This window comes from Lissotriton helveticus, chromosome 9 (assembly GCF_964261635.1).
Source record: "Lissotriton helveticus chromosome 9, aLisHel1.1, whole genome shotgun sequence".
NCBI lineage: Eukaryota > Metazoa > Chordata > Amphibia > Caudata > Salamandridae > Lissotriton > Lissotriton helveticus.
The window spans coordinates 367,525,227-367,544,615 of NC_136070.1; positions in this window are offsets into that span (position 1 = coordinate 367,525,227).

Genomic DNA, 19,389 nt, shown 5'->3' on the forward strand with positions numbered 1-19,389 from the left:
TGACTGTCTCACTAGTGTCTTTATCAGTAACTACATATGTTTTAATGTAGTATATGTGAATTTTGATGTATATAAGTGAGTATATGTGAGAGTAAGGGATTGTAAGAGTTCCTGTTTAAATAAGTATGTGGTTCTATAAGTGATTGTTTAAGAGAGTAAGTATGTGTAAGTTTTCTTTGAAGTAAAGTGGTAGTGTGTGTATAGCTGTATATGCAAATAAATGGATGTTTAATAGTTTATTTGCATGTGTGAGTATGTGTGACAGTATCTTTTGGATGACTGTTGGTGTGTAACAGGATGTATAGGTGTATCACTACATATGATGAGTGAGTATACGTATGAGCGACTACATAGAACTGTTGGTGAATGAGTGGATGCGTATATAGATGGTGGAATTACTGAATTGGTTGTTGTAACTGGTATGGGTATCTCCATTTTTTTGAAAATTTTAGTTTCTATTTTTGAATATGTGTTTCAACGGTTACATTACAGTGAAAGGAGGTCTGTCACTCTGTCACAAGGATGGTGTCATCAGTGATGTCATCCTGCTGGCGATCACCAGTAGGTAGTTCTAGTTAGGAACATGTTTCCATAGGAAAAGCATATTTTTGCTTGCCTATATCTTTGGCACCCGATGACTATTCTTCAGGGGTGGTTTCTCCATTAGGGCTCTGAAGGTGCGCCCCCCTGAGATTCATACACATCCAGTACAAATATGAAATAGATTGATGTTTTTAGGGATACAATCATATTCCTAAACAAATTGATGTATTTAAGTCTGGCTGTGTGTCCCAGGCTGCCTGCACCTCCTTGCTTTGAAGCAGGAGATGGAGGCCAGTCAGTAAATCAACTTTCTGAACTGTAAGCACAACGCAGCGCTTACTGTTCTCAATACCTTTATTGTAGTCTACGGCAGTATCCAACATAAGTCAGTGATGCTTTTAGCGTCATGGTGTCGGGAGTTGGAGTCTCCGTCCCTGCGTGAGAAAGACACAGCAAGGCAGGGTTCGTGGTCCCTTGTGAATTGATCCAAATATTGGAATCAAGCATAAAGCACACAAAGCAAGAGATATGTGCTCATACTAGAGAGGTAGCTGCTGCATGACATTAAAACTGGCCCTAGCTTCATACCCTTACAATTTTTTTATTTTAAAAACTGTATTGTACTGATTTTGAACTAAAACAATGAGCCATACAGTGCATTGTGACAGTAATAAACAGGATGTATTAAAGATGGGAGGAGCACTCAAGTTATTCTCAAAAATTATTATTGTGAATTTAAACCAATTTTTTAAGATTGTAATTTTTTAACTACCAGCGTGCTGCTGTGGTGGCACGTTTGTCCTGTTACGCGCCTAAACTGTAGAACCTATCTTAAGAGTCTGAGACCCTTAACCTCAGCGCACTTTAGCTGTGCGCGGTTGTCTCTGCGACACTCCGCATAAATTCTTAACACAATCAAAACTAGACTTTAAATTCTCAAGATTCAAGTTTTATCATGTTTGTAAACAAAAATAATTCAAAACATTATACTAATTACTCTGACAAAGTATTATTCATTCAATACATGATTTTTCTGAAGTTCACAAATTCAAAACAAACACATTTCATCTGTATAGATGACTTTTTCTTTTGCGCCCGATGCATTTCAAGCTCTTGGAGCTCTTCCTCAGGGGCCTGTAAACTGAATAGTAATTTTGCATTACTGCCAACATTATTTATAAACACAGGACACCAAAACATCATTATGTACAGGGAATTATTTCCAAATGACACTCAAGAAGGCATGATGAAGTATTAAAGCCACAGATCACCCACACCGCTGTGAAATAGAATTTAATCTCCCAAAGTTTCTAAGAAGACCAACTCACTGTTGTCTCTGTCACCGAATGAATCAATCTAAACCAAAAATAAACACAAAAACATGTCGTTTGCACCTCACAATTACTTTATACTCTTGGTCCCTAAATAGAACTAAACTTTCACAGTGTACACCCTTTGCTTACCGCAGAATCTCTCGAAGGCTCAAAATAGAATGTTCACCTCAGTGGGGGCTCTTGTGGGTTCTGAAAAAATAACAGTGTACAAATCTCTCACTACCGGGTTCACAACCCTCTTCACCAAAATTATTCTTACGCGCACTCTATCTCTCAGCCTCTTACCTCAACGCGATGTGCTGAAGTTTCTAAATACAACTCTCTATTCCGTCCCTGCTCACTGCCTGCCGCTCGAAACCTCCGACCAGCTACATTCAACCACCATGATTCACGCTGCATGTATAGCGTGACGGCTATGAATGAACACTAAAAACGGACTCTGACTGAACGACTGTGCTCACAATGACTGCGGGCGCCATATTGAAGCAGGAAAAAACGGCTCGCTTGGCTTTTACAAACCAACCTGAAGGTGAACATACAAATCCCCAAAACGGACTCTGATTGAACCACTGTGCTCACATAGACTGCGGGCGCCATATTGAAGCAGTGAAAAACGGCTCGCTTAGCTTTTACTAACCAACCTAAAAGTGAAAATACAAATCTCCAAATAACATCTAAATGAGAAATAATAAAGTGAAAAAGGAAGATGACAGATCAGACAAATAGATGAGAAAAAATAGTGCAATAATTCATGCCTTGACCTTCTCATGTATGTTTATGATATTATCAATGTACAACTTTATAAAGTGCTCGCATCATGCTGATGCAGGCTCAGCGGGCAAAAACGATTCAAATAAAACACGATAGATCTACTTTCTCATTTAACCCTTTAGGTTCTTGTGTTGACAAAAGCCTGATCCAATGTATCTCTCTTTGGAGGAGGGACCTGGTGAGATCAACCCCCTCGTATGTTTTGACAACTTCCAGTATGGAGTACCTGATTTGAGCTATGCTGTGGTTATTGTCGTTCCAATGTTTTGCCAAATTGCTTTTTGAGTTTTTGTTCCTTATTGTACTCTTGTGTTCGGTTATTCTTTTTTTCAATTTTCTCTCCGTTTTCCCTACGTAAATCTTTCCGCAGGGACATTTAATGTAATAGATTAAATCCTTGGAATTACAGTCTCCATTATAATGTAGTGTGATTTCTTTTCCAGTTTGTGGATGATGCAACTTGTTGCCTACGATCACATTGGAACAATGTACACAATTCTGGCACTTCTTCATTCCTCTGTAGGTTACTTCTGCCTCTCTTATCGGAGTCATCAACAATTCTTTAAGGTTCTTTGACCTCGTGTATGTAAAAATTGGTTTTTTATCAAAAATGCCATTGAAATCCTCTTCGTTCTTTAAAAGATCCCAATGTTTATTTATGATAGATTTCATTCTTTGGGAAGAGGTAGAAAATTTTGACACAAACACGTGCCTGTCCATAGTTTTTTTAGGCTTCTGGATTAACAAATTATCTCTGCTGTATGTATCGATCCTGTTCTTAGCTGTGGATAAAATGTCGTCAGGATAACCTCGTTCTTTGTATCGTTGGTGTTGAACTTTGAGATTCTCTTTTAAATCTTCCTCATGAGAACATATCCTTTTAATTCGCATATATTGTGACACCGGTAGGTTATTTTTCAGGTTCTGAGGATGGAAACTTTGAAATAACAAAGAATTGTTCACATCTGTGTCTTTTCTGAAAACATTCGTTTTAATCTGGGTATCTTCAATCTTGATCAGAACGTCTAAAAATGGCAATTCCTTGTCACTTATAACATGAGTGAACTCAATGCTCTCTTCACAATGATTCAGTCTGTCGATTTCATGTTCTAGGCTTTCTTTTGTTCCTGACCATAATACAAATATATCGTCTATGAATCTACGATATAAGATGGCATGTTCCTTCCAAGAATCATTCGTGTATATATGGTCTGCTTCAAATTTTGCCATAAAAGTGTTCGCATATGCCGGTGCCCCAGCAAATCCCATAGACGTTCCGTTCTGTTGGAAATAAAACTTTGATGCCCATTCAAAATAACTGTGGTATAAACAAAAATGTAACAATTCCAAAATAAAAACTCTTTCCGCTTTTATTGATGGTTGTTGTAGCAGAGCCCACTCCACTGCCTCCATACCAGATTGATGAGGAATGGAGGTGTACAGCGACTTTACGTCAATGGTGCACACCAAAGTAGAGCATGTTAATTGAATCTCTTTTAATGTGAGTAAAAAATCATTAGTGTCCTTGATGTAAGACGGCCATTTCTGGACGAATTGTTGAAGAAGTTTGTCAATGTATTGACCTAGTGGTTCAAACACTGTCCCACATCCAGTCACAATGGGACGCATAGGTGGATCGTATAGATTTTTGTGCACCTTGGGGAGCATATAGAGGCGTGGTCTTCTCGGAAATTGCACGGTCAGATATTGTTTGGTCTTAGCAGTAATATGCCCTGATTCAAGGGCATTAGTCAGAATCTCATTTAGGGTAGCTTGTAAATCTTCAATGGGATCTTTATCCAACTCAAAATAAATAGAGGTATCGGCCACATGTTCTTCCACTTTGTGATTGTACATTGTTCTATCCATCACTATAATGGCACCTCCTTTATCTGCTTTCTGTATAAGAATACTCTGGTTTTCCTGGAGTCCTTTTAGAATGGTTTTGTCATATACAGAAAGGTTTTTTCTTTTGGATTTCCTCAAATTCAAACTTTCCAAATCGTTGATAACTGATTTTTCAAAAGCTTCCAATATTTTGTGGGATGATGGTGCTTGAAATTTTGATTTGGGTTTGAATTCCAGAAATTCAGGTTCTTCTTTGTCAGTTGGAGGTGGCATAATGTTAGTGAAAAAATGTCTTAATTTCAGAACACGCATAAATTTATGGAACGCTACCTCAATTTCCAGCTTGTTGGTGTCATATGTAGGTACGAACCCTAATCCTTTATTTAGTACCCTCAATTCGTCTTTAGTCAATTCGGTTTTAGAAATGTTTAATACCAAATTTATCTCATGCTCCTTGTGCGAGCTCCTTCGACCTCCTCTCCTTGTTTTTGCACTGATTGTTTTTTTGGTGGTTGTTTCCCTGGTGGTTGACTGGAGTCTCCTCCCTGGGCTAAAAAAGATTTGCTAGTGCTTGTAGTTTTCGATGAGTCAGTTGTAATTATTGATGCTTGTGGATCTGACATTTGAGTTTGAGCTGTTGGTCTGTTTGTATTTAAATCACTGTCTGACACTAGACTTTCTTCAGATGTTGTAACTACTTTTTTCTTTTGATATGTTCTCCGTTGGGCATATACCTCAGCCCATGTATATACCTCGTTTAACTTATAGTCCAAAGTATCTCGTTTGAACTTTCGTAATTTACCTTCCTGCAGCTCTTTTGAATATTTATCTAGTTTAATAGTGATGTCTTCCAGTGATTTATCCCAGTCTGCCTTGTCCATCCGTGACTCTAAATTTTGTTTAATTTCTTCGATCTCATGCGCTAATTCATGAATAGCTTTCGCTAATTCCTCCACCAGTAACAGAATCAAATCCAAAGAGCATTTATTTAAGATGGAATACCACCTCTCCATAAACTCCTTGTTCAGGTGAAATCTATTCAACATAGGTTTAATTGACATCCTTAGCCCTCGTGGAATTCTTTTTACCCTGTGATACTGTACCAGGGTTGATGCGTGCAGTTTTTGGTTGATTTCCCGTTTTGCAAGAAATTCTAATTGTTTAAGTTGTTGGATGATAGTATTTCCCTGTACATTAGAAGACCTGACATCCTGTATAAGTGCGTAAATGTCATCAGCTTGTTCAGGTGTATACGCTAAAGTTGTAGCTCTGATGTCTGTGATACTCGAAATTTGCTCAAAGGCCATGGTTGGTGCTCTAGCTCCTTCTGGACAAAGTCTCAAAATGTATTAAAGATGGGAGGAGCACTCAAGTTATTCTCAAAAATTATTATTGTGAATTTAAACCAATTTTTTAAGATTGTAATTTTTTAACTACCAGCGTGCTGCTGTGGTGGCACGTTTGTCCTGTTACGCGCCTAAACTGTAGAACCTATCTTAAGAGTCTGAGACCCTTAACCTCAGCGCACTTTAGCTGTGCGCGGTTGTCTCTGCGACACTCCGCATAAATTCTTAACACAATCAAAACTAGACTTTAAATTCTCAAGATTCAAGTTTTATCATGTTTGTAAACAAAAAGAATTCAAAACATTATACTAATTACTCTGACAAAGTATTATTCATTCAATACATGATTTTTCTGAAGTTCACAAATTCAAAACAAACACATTTCATCTGTATAGATGACTTTTTCTTTTGCGCCCGATGCATTTCAAGCTCTTGGAGCTCTTCCTCAGGGGCCTGTAAACTGAATAGTAATTTTGCATTACTGCCAACATTATTTATAAACACAGGACACCAAAACATCATTATGTACAGGGAATTATTTCCAAATGACACTCAAGAAGGCATGATGAAGTATTAAAGCCACAGATCACCCACACCGCTGTGAAATAGAATTTAATCTCCCAAAGTTTCTAAGAAGACCAACTCACTGTTGTCTCTGTCACCGAATGAATCAATCTAAACCAAAAATAAACACAAAAACATGTCGTTTGCACCTCACAATTACTTTATACTCTTGGTCCCTAAATAGAACTAAACTTTCACAGTGTACACCCTTTGCTTACCGCAGAATCTCTCGAAGGCTCAAAATAGAATGTTCACCTCAGTGGGGGCTCTTGTGGGTTCTGAAAAAATAACAGTGTACAAATCTCTCACTACCGGGTTCACAACCCTCTTCACCAAAATTATTCTTACGCGCACTCTATCTCTCAGCCTCTTACCTCAACGCGATGTGCTGAAGTTTCTAAATACAACTCTCTATTCCGTCCCTGCTCACTGCCTGCCGCTCGAAACCTCCGACCAGCTACATTCAACCACCATGATTCACGCTGCATGTATAGCGTGATGGCTATGAATGAACACTAAAAACGGACTCTGACTGAACGACTGTGCTCACAATGACTGCGGGCGCCATATTGAAGCAGGAAAAAACGGCTCGCTTGGCTTTTACAAACCAACCTGAAGGTGAACATACAAATCCCCAAAACGGACTCTGATTGAACCACTGTGCTCACATAGACTGCGGGCGCCATACTGAAGCAGTGAAAAACGGCTCGCTTAGCTTTTACTAACCAACCTAAAAGTGAAAATACAAATCTCCAAATAACATCTAAATGAGAAATAATAAAGTGAAAAAGGAAGATGACAGATCAGACAAATAGATGAGAAAAAATAGTGCAATAATTCATGCCTTGACCTTCTCATGTATGTTTATGATATTATCAATGTACAACTTTATAAAGTGCTCGCATCATGCTGATGCAGGCTCAGCGGGCAAAAACGATTCAAATAAAACACGATAGATCTACTTTCTCATTTAACCCTTTAGGTTCTTGTGTTGACAAAAGCCTGATCCAATGTATCTCTCTTTGGAGGAGGGACCTGGTGAGATCAACCCCCTCGTATGTTTTGACAACTTCCAGTATGGAGTACCTGATTTGAGCTATGCTGTGGTTATTGTCGTTCCAATGTTTTGCCAAATTGCTTTTTGAGTTTTTGTTCCTTATTGTACTCTTGTGTTCGGTTATTCTTTTTTTCAATTTTCTCTCCGTTTTCCCTACGTAAATCTTTCCGCAGGGACATTTAATGTAATAGATTAAATCCTTGGAATTACAGTCTCCATTATAATGTAGTGTGATTTCTTTTCCAGTTTGTGGATGATGCAACTTGTTGCCTACGATCACATTGGAACAATGTACACAATTCTGGCACTTCTTCATTCCTCTGTAGGTTACTTCTGCCTCTCTTATCGGAGTCATCAACAATTCTTTAAGGTTCTTTGACCTCGTGTATGCAAAAATTGGTTTTTTATCAAAAATGCCATTGAAATCCTCTTCGTTCTTTAAAAGATCCCAATGTTTATTTATGATAGATTTCATTCTTTGGGAAGAGGTAGAAAATTTTGACACAAACACGTGCCTGTCCATAGTTTTTTTAGGCTTCTGGATTAACAAATTATCTCTGCTGTATGTATCGATCCTGTTCTTAGCTGTGGATAAAATGTCGTCAGGATAACCTCGTTCTTTGTATCGTTGGTGTTGAACTTTGAGATTCTCTTTTAAATCTTCCTCATGAGAACATATCCTTTTAATTCGCTGTAAAGTCGCTGTACACCTCCATTCCTCATCAATCTAGTATGGAGGCAGTGGAGTGGGCTCTGCTACAACAACCATCAATAAAAGCGGAAAGAGTTTTTATTTTGGAATTGTTACATTTTTGTTTATACCACAGTTATTTTGAATGGGCATCAAAGTTTTATTTCCAACAGAACGGAACGTCTATGGGATTTGCTGGGGCACCGGCATATGCGAACACTTTTATGGCAAAATTTGAAGCAGACCATATATACACGAATGATTCTTGGAAGGAACATGCCATCTTATATCGTAGATTCATAGACGATATATTTGTATTATGGTCAGGAACAAAAGAAAGCCTAGAACATGAAATCGACAGACTGAATCATTGTGAAGAGAGCATTGAGTTCACTCATGTTATAAGTGACAAGGAATTGCCATTTTTAGACGTTCTGATCAAGATTGAAGATACCCAGATTAAAACGAATGTTTTCAGAAAAGACACAGATGTGAACAATTCTTTGTTATTTCAAAGTTTCCATCCTCAGAACCTGAAAAATAACCTACCGGTGTCACAATATATGCGAATTAAAAGGATATGTTCTCATGAGGAAGATTTAAAAGAGAATCTCAAAGTTCAACACCAACGATACAAAGAACGAGGTTATCCTGACGACATTTTATCCACAGCTAAGAACAGGATCGATACATACAGCAGAGATAATTTGTTAATCCAGAAGCCTAAAAAAACTATGGACAGGCACGTGTTTGTGTCAAAATTTTCTACCTCTTCCCAAAGAATGAAATCTATCATAAATAAACATTGGGATCTTTTAAAGAACGAAGAGGATTTCAATGGCATTTTTGATAAAAAACCAATTTTTGCATACACGAGGTCAAAGAACCTTAAAGAATTGTTGATGACTCCGATAAGAGAGGCAGAAGTAACCTACAGAGGAATGAAGAAGTGCCAGAATTGTGTACATTGTTCCAATGTGATCGTAGGCAACAAGTTGCATCATCCACAAACTGGAAAAGAAATCACACTACATTATAATGGAGACTGTAATTCCAAGGATTTAATCTATTACATTAAATGTCCCTGCGGAAAGATTTACGTAGGGAAAACGGAGAGAAAATTGAAAAAAAGAATAACCGAACACAAGAGTACAATAAGGAACAAAAACTCAAAAAGCAATTTGGCAAAACATTGGAACGACAATAACCACAGCATAGCTCAAATCAGGTACTCCATACTGGAAGTTGTCAAAACATACGAGGGGGTTGATCTCACCAGGTCCCTCCTCCAAAGAGAGATACATTGGATCAGGCTTTTGTCAACACAAGAACCTAAAGGGTTAAATGAGAAAGTAGATCTATCGTGTTTTATTTGAATCGTTTTTGCCCGCTGAGCCTGCATCAGCATGATGCGAGCACTTTATAAAGTTGTACATTGATAATATCATAAACATACATGAGAAGGTCAAGGCATGAATTATTGCACTATTTTTTCTCATCTATTTGTCTGATCTGTCATCTTCCTTTTTCACTTTATTATTTCTCATTTAGATGTTATTTGGAGATTTGTATTTTCACTTTTAGGTTGGTTAGTAAAAGCTAAGCGAGCCGTTTTTCACTGCTTCAATATGGCGCCCGCAGTCTATGTGAGCACAGTGGTTCAATCAGAGTCCGTTTTGGGGATTTGTATGTTCACCTTCAGGTTGGTTTGTAAAAGCCAAGCGAGCCGTTTTTTCCTGCTTCAATATGGCGCCCGCAGTCATTGTGAGCACAGTCGTTCAGTCAGAGTCCGTTTTTAGTGTTCATTCATAGCCGTCACGCTATACATGCAGCGTGAATCATGGTGGTTGAATGTAGCTGGTCGGAGGTTTCGAGCGGCAGGCAGTGAGCAGGGACGGAATAGAGAGTTGTATTTAGAAACTTCAGCACATCGCGTTGAGGTAAGAGGCTGAGAGATAGAGTGCGCGTAAGAATAATTTTGGTGAAGAGGGTTGTGAACCCGGTAGTGAGAGATTTGTACACTGTTATTTTTTCAGAACCCACAAGAGCCCCCACTGAGGTGAACATTCTATTTTGAGCCTTCGAGAGATTCTGTGGTAAGCAAAGGGTGTACACTGTGAAAGTTTAGTTCTATTTAGGGACCAAGAGTATAAAGTAATTGTGAGGTGCAAACGACATGTTTTTGTGTTTATTTTTGGTTTAGATTGATTCATTCGGTGACAGAGACAACAGTGAGTTGGTCTTCTTAGAAACTTTGGGAGATTAAATTCTATTTCACAGCGGTGTGGGTGATCTGTGGCTTTAATACTTCATCATGCCTTCTTGAGTGTCATTTGGAAATAATTCCCTGTACATAATGATGTTTTGGTGTCCTGTGTTTATAAATAATGTTGGCAGTAATGCAAAATTACTATTCAGTTTACAGGCCCCTGAGGAAGAGCTCCAAGAGCTTGAAATGCATCGGGCGCAAAAGAAAAAGTCATCTATACAGATGAAATGTGTTTGTTTTGAATTTGTGAACTTCAGAAAAATCATGTATTGAATGAATAATACTTTGTCAGAGTAATTAGTATAATGTTTTGAATTATTTTTGTTTACAAACATGATAAAACTTGAATCTTGAGAATTTAAAGTCTAGTTTTGATTGTGTTAAGAATTTATGCGGAGTGTCGCAGAGACAACCGCGCACAGCTAAAGTGCGCTGAGGTTAAGGGTCTCAGACTCTTAAGATAAGTAATAAACAGGAGCCATCTAATGACATTCACTGGGAGCATACATGATCGAATGAGATAAATAATTACATAAGTGAAAATGTCCATTGGTCCGAAGTTATTGCAATTCACCATTACAAGAACCAAGACATCGAGCAAATATCATATAAATAAACATCATTGCCCACTTGGTCATCTGGGTACAGTAACCAGCTTTTGATCTTCTATCCTAGACCAATCCTCATTGGAATGATCATCATCATTAAACATACCCAACAGTTGGGCCCATTGCAGTATATCCTCAGACACCCTTCTCATCATTATGTGGGAGCTGCATATGTTGTTCCTCTGCTACCCCCCATTCTAGCAGATGCCTCAACCAGTGTGGTAGCATTTGGCCTTCACTCCATCCAGACAATGGCAACCCATCTCTTCGCAAACAATAAGGCCAGCTGGACCAGTCAATAGGAGATCTTGTGTCCTCTGAGTCGCTTTATCATGCCGGTGTCAGCGGATTACTAATTCCTGTGGCTGTGTCTATCTGTGGCACCACATGTGCCCAATACATTTGAATCTGAGCACGTTCCCAGGCCAGATGCAGAAAAGTGGCCCCACCATCCCACATCATGCACAGGGAGTGCCCCTCGATGGAGCTATTTTATTAATGCAACATGATTTAACAAAAATGTAGAAGTGTAAATCTGTTATTACAGGACACAGAGCAAACCAGGTGTAACACAGTCTCCCAGTCCAGATCAGAGGTGGGTGTGTCCAGCTCCCACTCCCAGGCTCTGTGCAAAGGGTATTCCCATGGCTGCATATTGCTTCTAAGGGCTCTGTAAAAACTTGTGATGTGATGGTGCTTTAGGACTGCTTTAGTTTCTAGGTTGATACTAAGCATGTTTTATATTAGATGATTTTAATAATTTGTTCTGGTAATGATTTATAGACCTTCATTGTTCATTGAGTTTCACTCCTTCCGAACATTCAAATGTGCAATACAGGTGATAATGAAAAGGAAATCTTATGTTGTTGTTAGTATAAATACATTCCATTTCTTTTCTTTCTATTGGGGGTCACTCCTTTGAGTTTTTGGTAAATGCTGCCCCTCCACCCATTCTATGAGACCGCCAAGCGCTCCCGAGAGAATTTCCGTCCATAACTCCCTTTGCCACAATCTCCAACTTAGCATAAAGATGGAAATATGCTGGCCACGCTCCAAGAGAATACTGTGCATCTTGAAAGTATATGAAGGTGTTTCCCGGTGTCCCCTGGATACAGGGCACCCACCTTGGAACAGCCTCCCTCTCTCCACTGCTCCATTGACATGGCAGGGTCAATATCCTGAATGAGTGCCAGAGCCCACAGCTTCAATGTCCTGCTGAAGGGAGCCCTACGAACCACCCTCTGGACCACCTTTTTCCATATCTGTGCTGTATGAGTAACTAGGTACAGGAGTGAGTGCTCTGATCTTCTGCCCCACATCAATAACTCGGGTAAGGTCCCCCCCCGGTGATCGACCCCAGGAGACGTTTTTCCCAATTATCTGAGTATGTGAGCCAGTGGGCGGCATTCTCCAGGTGAGCTGCTTAGTAATGTAATAGGACATCAGGCACTGCCAGCCCCCCATCGTCCAAATCCCTCTGAAGAGTTGTAGGCGTCACCCTACTGGCTTACCTGGCTATAAGAGAGTCACCAGCCATTTATCCAACCGTTGAAAAATACGATCTTGCAGCGGAAATAGGGAATTCTGTATGCGATACAGGCTTCTTGGGAGGAAAACAATTTTTTCGATGGCTGCCTGACCCATGTCGGATAAAGGCAGCTTATTCCAGAATATAATGGAGTTCTTCAGACCGGTCAGCACACTATCCACATTCTGAAGCTGGTGTTGTCCTTCAGTATTAGTTAACCAAATCCCAAAATACCAGAATCCTTCCACTTCCCACTGCATTCGCACAACTGGTAACTGGTGCGGCTGCTTCCCAATCAATCCTACCAATGAGAATACTAATGATTTGCAGACAGGATCCTGAGACTGGAGACTTCAGTGAAGGAATCTAAGAGCCTCAGTAATCACAGGATAGCCTCCCCAGGTGATCGCACATATACCAATGCATCATTATCGTATAACAATATTACATGGTTAAGATTCCCCACCTGAATACCCAAAGTTGTGTTCTCCTTGCGCAACAGTAGCATAAGGGGTTCAATTGCTAAGGCAAACAATAGGGATGAGAGGCGGCATCCCTGACGAGTGCCCTGCTCCATTGGCAAGGGTTCAGAGAGCTCTCCTCCACCTTAATGCGTATAGATGGTGCAGTGTACAGAAGCTGTATCAATGTGCAAACAATTGGTCCAAACCACATGCCCCTTAGAACTGCCATTAGAAAGGCCCATTCCACTCTGTCAAATGCCTTTTCAAGGTATAGGGAGACCAGGTCCCTCTCCTCCCTCTGATCTCCGGTATCATGCTGTTGCGCAGGCAAGACATATGCGTGACACAGTAGTATGCTTGAAACAAGTTTTATTTAGTTTTCTTGGGGAAAACAAACTCGCCAGGAAGTTTAGGTAAAGCAGGGGGTGCTTTTACGACTGATGTCGTCTTCAGGGGGTTCTTTATTCACCCATCCTGGTGTCTTTTCACTCCGGCTTCCCTCCAGTGTCACAGACCATAGAGGGGGGGAAACACCGAAGCGTGCACAGCCCTGGCTGAGGCTATTTCCACCCTCCTCCCTGTTCCCAAGAGGGGCGCTCGTACCTGCTCGAGCCACATCCCTCCTGGAACGTGGTTGGGAGCTGAGTGGGGTCATTGGCCTCCGGGCTTGTCCGTCAGTCCTTGTTCTGGGTCGCTCTGGTACTGTCAAGGGCTCCAGATGCTTCGCGGAGACAGAACTGCTGCTAGACCCAAACACCCACTCACTGGTGTCGCAGCGAAATAATCTACTAAACCAGCGAGGGGGGGAAAGGGGAAGTGGAGTGAGAAAGAAGAGACACTCTGTTTGCTGGCACCCTGGTCAGGTTCTGGAATCTTCTACAGCTTCTTCTGACTTCTTGTGGGTGTCTATTCTAATGCACAAAAGGGGGTAGGGGTTTTGAGAACACTACACTCAGAATAACTAGTCAATCTATACTCTAAATAGCTCTCATCCTACCAGCTCACTGCAGAGTCTTCGCCTCTCTTCTATATATTGGAATGATGGTTGGAGATTCTGTCTAAAAGAGAAAAGCGACATTATAGACATTTTTCTAATCAGCAGGGTGATTTTAGGAATGGTCAGTTCGGAATGGTCCTACCTGTTGAACCTCCAGATACAGCCTATAATTGTCGGTTCCTTCCTAGGCTGTTACAGTCTGCAAGAACTATATACAAGCTGTGGTGACTTTTGACCTTCCGTAGCGCGCAAAAAGGATAAAGGGAGGTACAGAAGGGAAAAGGGAAAGCAAGGTGAAGCGCAATAAAGGGAGGGTTCGCCAACAGCTAAACTGTACATTACATGCAGTAGCAGGAGTCTTACGGTTCTCTGTAGGCTCAAGGTTTCCAAATGCTGCCTCTAAAGTCTCGGTAACCTGCCTTAGAGCCTGCTGCTTTCTTCAGTGCAGAGCGCTCCGAAGTTCGTGGCAGAGAAGAGCACTGCTGCTTCTGACTTGAACTCTCATTAGGAGTTTGCAAGCAACTCCTCCTGGTAAACTCTGGGAAGTTCGTCTCTGAGAGAATTCTATTTCAGCTACCTCAGAACGAAACCGGGAACTAAGCTGCTGCTCCTAATGTCTCTCACAAACTACAGAGAACGTGAAGGTTTCTCGAACCCCAGAATGAACACAACTCCAAAACTACGAATTCCGTTTCCTCCCGCTCTGAATATAAGTGCGGAGGAACGGGTACAGGCTTCTACTCCGGGAACAATTCAAATTGAAGTGCGCAGCTTGCCAGGCTCGCGCTCCCCACATTAACTATACCGCCTAGCCACCCAACTACTCTCAGCTCCCTGGCGACTTTGGCGGCCATCTTGGGAAGGACGATTACTGCCTAAGATAATGCCATATATTGACAGTCCTGGGTTTAATCAGGAATCGAGATTGCCTAAACCCTCCAGAATTATCAATTGCAGCCACGATATGTTTCCTGACAGGTACCTTCCTCCGTCTCCTGGCATTGCTTCCTCAGGTTCTGCCTCGCTCGTTCCGGCTTCGATCACATCCTCCTTCCGGGGATCGACACACCCCTCACAGCTCCAGGTGTCCTTATCTGGGGCCAGCGTTGCTGGTTCCCACCTCCAGGAGGCAGGGCCGAGTCCCTTCAGCTGAAGGGGGTTAAAGGGACAGTCCTGCTGATCTTGGTCCTCCCCCTGATCTCCCATAGAACGATCCGAAAGCGGGGCTGCTAGGGAGAGAAAAGGTCGGGCCGGTAATGGGTAGTGGTTGACAACTGTATGTGCGGGTCAAGGACTGGGTCCCAACACACCCCTTCCCCAGAGACTACCCACTAGGGGAGAAAGGGAATAGGGGAGAGAACGTCAAAGGAGAAAGGTTGGAGGGAAAGGAACCAGCACATCACATGCGGGTTGTTGCCCTTTATTCTACTCATCCAGACCAAGGGGTGTGATCAGTGAACAGAGTGAAGCGACTGCCTCCTAGATAGTACCGGAGTTTTTGAATGGCCATCTTGACGGCTAGGCACTCCTTTTCTATGGTTGGATAGTGTTGTTCCCGGGGAAACAGCTATCGGCTGATGAAGAGAACGGGCCTTTCGTGACCATCCTTAGAGACCTGAGAAAGAACAGCTCTGATGTCGACATTGGAGGCGTCTGTCTGGAGAATAAAAAGGGTTTGCCGTAATCGGGGTAGATCAAAACAGGACTGCTGGTTATAGCCTGTTTTAGTCTCTTGACAGCATTCAGGACAGCGGGGGAAGGGTCTTCTAGTCTCCTTTTGTCAATGTTTTTATTTAAGAGGTCGGTGAGAGGTGCAGCTATCTTGGAGTATCCTGGGATAAACCTTCGGTAATAACCGAGGAGACCCAAAAAGACCTGTACCTCTTTTTTTGTTGTTGGATGGGGTACCTTGGTGATGGCTTTGACTTTTTCTTCCTGAGGCTGTATACATCCATCCCCTAGCAGATATCCCAGATATGTCACTCTCTGAAATCCTACCCGGGATTTCTTTGCATTAATATGTAGTGCTGCTTTTCCTAGGTCTTGAAGGATCTGGGAACAGGGTTCAAGATGGGAGTTGCAAGTAGGGCTATAGATGACAATATCATCCAGATAGGTGGATGCATAGCTTTGATGTTTTAGTAGGACCTGATTAATTAATCTTTGAAAGGTTGCAGGAGCCCTGTGAAGGCCAAAAGGGAGAACCGTGAATTCGAACAGACCGTCAGGGGTGGAAAAGGCGGTCTTTTCTTGGTTGGTTCTTCACAATGGTACTGCCAATAACCTTTTGTGAGATCTAGGGTGGAGATATAGCCAGCGTTTCCTAACCTTTCGTCAGTTTATCCACTCGGGGCAGGGGGTAAGCGTCCAGTTTTGAGATTGCATTTACTTTATGAAAGTCGATACAAAACTGAATGGATCTGTCTGGTTTAGGTACCATGACAATGGGAGAGGTCCACTCGCTCCGGGAGAGTTGGATCATCCCCATCTGCAGTATTTTTCTGATTTCCTCCGAAATGGCCTGGCTGTGTGCAGCTGGTATTCGGTAGGGCCGCTGATGGACAACCTTTCCCGAGGTAGTGTCGATAATAGTGTTCTACCAAGGTAGTCCTTCCTGGGAGGTCAGGGAAAAGGTGTGTTTGGTAACATAGCCAACAGGGCATTCTGCTGGTCGCTTGTTAAGGTATTGTTAACCACAAGTTCTTCCAATGTACATACCAAGCTTTTTGGGGCTCGTGCCAGATGGTTACTCTGCGGTACAGGTCCTAACCACTTCTTCAGCAGATTGATATGGTACATCTGGTACTTGCTGGGACTCATTTAGAGTTTGTGGGTGGTTTTCCCAATTGTGGCTACCACTTTGTAGGGACCCCTCCATTCCCTCTTTATAGTAGAAATGGAGGCTGGTTGGAGGACCAGCACCCACTCGTTTACTTGCAGGGTCCGTCATTTGGTGCCTTTGTCATAGACGTATTTCTGACAGACCTGGCTTTTCTCTAGGTTGGTGTGGGCAAGGTCCCGCAGTTTACCTATCCGTGAACTAATATGTTGGGTGTATTCTACAAGATCACTGGTCGTGTTACTGTCCCTCTCCCAGGTCACTCTCGTCATCTCTTAACAGTGTCCTGGGTTGACACCAAAGAGGAGCTCCAATGAGGAGAACCCTAGGCTGGTCTGGACCAGTCCTTGGATAACAAAGAGAGCGAGAGGAAGAAGACGGTCCCAGTTCTTCTTTTCACCCGAAAGCATCTTCTTCAGAATCAACTTAAGGGTTCCATTATATCTTTCTACCAGGCCATCGGTCTGTGGCTGATAGATGGAAGTTTGTATGTGTTTTCACCTCTAACATCCGACAGACCTGGGCCTTAAGCTTCTAGGCGAAAGGCGTAACCTGATCAGTAAGGATCTGTTGGGGAAAACCCACCTGTGAGAAATATTCCAACAGCTTATCGATGATGTTGGCCGTTGTGGGGGCTCTTAAGGAAAGGGAAATGTGTACAGTAATCCACAAGTACCAACACATACTGGAATCCCTTAGAGGACTTGGGTAAAGGGCTATTTAAGTACATTCCCACTCTTTCAAATGGTTTGCAGACTATGGGCAAGGGTTGCAGTGGAACTGGAGGAGGGCGATAGGGATTCTTTTTTCAACAGACTGGGCATTCCTGGCAGTAATTGTTTGTTTGTGCATAGATACCCGGCCAATAGAGAAAACGGAGAAGACTTTGGGTGGTTTTCTGGGCCCCTGAGTGGCTATCAGCAAGTGTGAGTGTGCGAAGAATAGGATCTGTTCTCTAAATTCTCTGGGGACCAACAGTTGTGGGTTCTCATCCGGGCCTGCCACTCTGTACAGGAGACGTTTGACAGCTGAAAACAAGGGTAAGTCAATCTCATTTTGGTTGGGGTTAAGCAGGCCTCTTGCCAGGCTTACAACAGTGTAGCGTCATTGCTCTGTGCCCAGCAGAAATCCCTATCTAATTGCCACGGCTCTTTGGACAGGAGTGCGGTGGAGGGAGGAGTCTGGGGAGAACCGAGGTTCTCTAGACTTTTGTTCACCTTCCCCAAAAAGAGAGACAGGAAGTTGGGGTTATCTGTGCCTAGGATCAATTCCTCGGGTAGAGTAGGAAGCACACCTACCGTAACCATGGAGAGGTAGTGATTAGGACGCTGTATAAGAGTAGGATCTGTATAAGAGTAGGATCTGCTTACTATGGTTACCCCTGCTTTTTGCTGGTGTTTCACTGTTTCTCGACTTTTGTCTGGCTGGGGCCCTGCTATCCAAGACCCCAGCCTAGCTGCTTCCTCTCTAAAATGATTGCATGTACTTTAGGTACACACCAATTTGGTTACTGGGGTACCCTTGTGAGTCCCTAGTATATGGTACACTAGATACTACGGGCATAGGTACCCCTGAGGCCTACGAGGGGCTGAGGCATGTATTATGCCACCCCTGGGAAACCTTCCAAAATGGCACCACAGGACTGCTACTGCAGCCTGGGTAAGTTGGTGCATGCACCCCTTACTGAGATATAGATTACTTATATCTACCTTTAATCACTGACACATAACATGTATTTGTAAAGCGCACGATTACCCGTAGCTGTCCTGGCAGCTGAATAACAGATGTTTATTGTTAGCCAACTCAATGGTACTCATTTATCGACCTCAGATGGATGAAAGGCTAAGTGGACCCCACCGGGATTTGAACCTGTGACCATCAGGTCAAACACAGGCCTCTACAGTGGCTGCTTTAGTCCACTGAGCCACCAGACCCAGCTTCAGGGTAAACTTATCAGTCACTCCTATGGCAGGCCTTATCAATCCTGAAGGCAGAGTGCTTGATTTTGTGTGAGAGGGTGGCCATGCATGAGCTGGGCCCCTCTGCAGCTTTCGGAGCCTATTCTCTGAGGCTGTTCTGTGATGCAACCAGACCATATACTCTTAAGTGCATTACAACCTTGCAGTAAATGCTTACTTTGGAATGGCTACATGGAAATATGTCATGTTTGGTGTCAAACACTTTGGAATCCTACCCCCCCCCCCCGCCAGTCCTGGTGGCGGGGGTAGAATTCCACCCTTCTAGAGGGAGAGACATGTACACACTGGACTGACCGGTAATAGTTTAAAAGAACCCTAACATCACAAAATGGATGCTGCAGCCTTAGACACGGGTCGGACCTCTTGCTGCTGGATGAAACTCCGGCAGGGGAGGCCTGGACAATAGGTTTCCTGTCACAGGGATGTATAACCACCTCCCAGAAAGGCTTTAGTATATTGGGGCTGGGTGGGGGCAGAGAGTGCTTTTCAGACAGCACTGGGGGCACACTTGGTGTCCCTCTGCATACCACAGTTCAAACCGGTTGCAGGGG